This window comes from Balaenoptera physalus (genome assembly GCF_965194825.1).
Source record: "Balaenoptera physalus genome assembly, chromosome: 6".
NCBI classification, from domain to species: Eukaryota; Metazoa; Chordata; class Mammalia; order Artiodactyla; family Balaenopteridae; genus Balaenoptera; species Balaenoptera physalus.
The window spans coordinates 126,470-129,764 of NC_138885.1; positions in this window are offsets into that span (position 1 = coordinate 126,470).

Here is a 3,295-nt window from a genome sequence, read left to right on the forward strand (position 1 = left end):
CCAGCCCGGGCTGGAGAAGTGCAGGAAGCAGAGCTGGGCCAGCTGGTCAGAGTGGGGTTTGGGGGTTCTCAGCAGGAGAAATCACCATGCAGGATAAATCCCTTGGCCTTGCCATAAACCAAGGGCAAGTCTCTCAGGGCTACGGGCCCTCTCAGGTTCTCCTTGCAGATACCTCGTGTGGGGCACTTGGCTACTTGGAAAAACCGCGCAGGAGCGAGCTTTACACCAGCAGATGTTTTATAAAATTGGACGGGGTAGGTTCGGGCCTGTCCTCAAAGCCTCTACTCAAAGCCGAGCCCTTCCTGCGGCCGCCAGGTTAGGGGGCTACGCGACTGTGCCGAACAGCTCTGGTGTGAGTCGTGGTTCCCTCCTCCACCCACCCCCACGAGCCCCCGTCCCCTTACCTGCGGCCCGCGGCTCTCCGCTCCGCGCTCGGATGCCGCTGGGGTGCCAGGGGCCCACGGGAGGGGTCGTTCCCGGCCGCCGCGCGCTGGCTCCCTGGACCCGCGCCGGCTCGCCGGGGGCCGACGGCGAGGACCCCCAGGACGCCCCGCGCCAGGTGTGCTCTGGCCAGGACGCCCACTTCCGGGAGAGGCGCGCGGACCGCCGGCGCGCTCAGGTGAGCCGCAGCCAATGCCGAGCAAGACCCGCCCCGCCGGCGCCGCATCCGCGCGGCACAGCACGGTCTCGGCACTCCGGGCACGGGCGCCTGGGGCCGGGCGTCTCCTCTCCTGCGAGCGCGAGGCAGGAAGCGGCGCCCCTGCGAGGCCGCTAGCGATGCCCCGGCGCGCGAGCCCCTGCGGCGCGGAGACCGCTCCAGGATGGACTCAGCGAGGCCAACGCTGCCAGGACGAGCGCTTGCCGGGACCCGGCTCGGGCGGCGGAGCTGCAGGCCCCCGCAAACAACCCAGTTTTTTAAATGGAAAAAGGACTTGAAAAGACCCTTCTCCAGATAAGACATACAAATGGTCAACAAACACCTGAAGAGATGTTAAACATCATTAGTCACGATGGAAAGGCACATTAATACCACAACGCCATACCCCTCCACAAACACTAAAAGGCCTATTATCAAGAGAATTAATAACAAATTTTGGCAAAAATGTAGAGACATTGATACAGAGTTTCCCATGGGGAAAATGAATCAGTTCTGGAGATGGATGGTGAGAATATTTGTACAAAAATGTGAATGTAGTTAATGCCACAGAACTGTATACTCAAAATGGTTTAAATGGTAAATGTTACTTTTAATCACAATGAAAAAAATGAATGAAGCACTGATGATACGTGTTAGAACACGGATGAACACTGAAAACATTCTAAGTCAAAGAGGTCATGCAGAAAAGGTCACCCAGATCATACTTAGCTCGTGTGTTTTAAATCCACAAAGGTTTTGAAAATGGGGGAAAGTCTCAGTAATGGTTTCAGAAAAAGAACACTGGATCAGAATGGGAAAAGACATTTCCATAGAGTTGCGGAGATGGTGAATGTTGAAGTGGGCCCGTGGATAGGATTATAAGGTGGAACCATAAAATTTCGTCTTTGGGTCTTTATGTGCTGGTTCCCTGGGAGAGGACCCCAGTATTGCATAAAACACACTGGAGTAGTTTATGTGAGGTGTGTATTTTGTACTGCTACTTATAGTTTTTTTATACACTTGAAATTACTGGGGAGTACATTACTTTTCAAAAGAACCATGTCAAAACCATGCCCAAAAAAAGCAGAGAAGACATCAAACTTCATAATAGAGGCCAAGCCTTAACCAGATCCGGTTCACCTAAAGTGGTGACGCTCATCTTTCTTGTAGGGTCCACGTGTTATTAACAGGCACCATGGGAAGATTATATTAGGAGCCACTCTGTCTTGGGTGCTGCGGATGACCTGGATGTAGTAGAAACAGTGGGATTTCTGAATTCTAGTTTCCCACATCAAACCACCAAAACCCTGTTAGAACTAATAAACGAATTCAGTAAAGCTGAAATCAATACACAGGGTACAAAATACAAAGGGTACAAAATCAATACACAAAACTCAGTTGTCTTTCTACACACTAATAATGTGCCATCAGAAAGAGAAATTAACAATCACATTTACAATTGCATCCAAAAAATACCTAGGAATAAATTTAACTGAGAAAGTGAAAGCACACCTGAAAACTGTAAGACACTGATGAAAGAAACTGAACAAACACAAATAAATGGAAAGATAACCAGTGCTCATGTTTGCAAAGAATATTCTTAAAATGTCCATTCTACCCAAAGCAATGTTCAAATGCAAAGCAAGTCTGGTCAAAACTCCAACGGCATTTTTCACAGAAACATAACAAATATTCCTAACATTTGTGTGGAAACACAAAGGCCCCTGAATAGCCAAAGGGATTCTGAGAAAGGAAAACAGGCTGGAGGCATCTCGCTCCCTGACTTCACACTACGTTACGAAGCTACAGTCACCAAAAAAGTGTGGAATTGGCACAAAAACACACTCACACGCCAGAGGAACAGAGCAGAGAGCCGAGAAATAAACCTACAGGTGTGTGATCAGCTGATTCACAAGAAAGGAGCCAAGAACATACACCAGGGAAAGGACAGTCCCCTCAATAAACGGTGCTGGGAAAACCGGACGCCACACGCCAAAGAACAACACTGCACTCTGTCTACACCACACACAAAAACTGGCTAAAAAGCCAGTTTTCCACAGCAAGCCCCTCCTCTCCTGGCTCCTCTGAAGACAGACACCCTCAGCGCTCAGCCACGCACAGGAACTTCTCCCCACTTTTCCTCACCTCTTCCCTCCGCGGCGTCACCTCCCGGCAGGTCCTGAGCAGACCAGGCTCCCATTACCGTGGCTCGACGCCTGTCCTCCCGGAGCTGGGGCCGTCAGCATGGCCTCGGCCCCGCGTGTTCCAGAAGCCAAGGCTCCAGGGGCTCCTGAGGAGACCCAGCTCTTCTCAGCTGCCCGGGCAGGGCCAGGTCCGCGGCGGGTCGGGGAGGCGGGCTCACGTTCCCCGCCAGCCAATGGGCATGTGCCGGCCAAGCCGCCCTCACAGTTCAGCAGAGGCCCCGCCCCCTGAGAGCACGTCTGCTGAATCCATTAAACTGCAGAAGTTCAAACTGAAATAGAGCCAAGTATCCCATGACTTCTCCAAAATCGTTAAGGAAGAATTAACTGGAAACCAGATGAAATGACTGCAGACACAAACTTTAAAACTTACACCAAATTCATTCAAATTTATTAACACACATTCAAAACGCAAAACTATCAGAATTATAGAAAAACATAGAAGAAAATCTACATG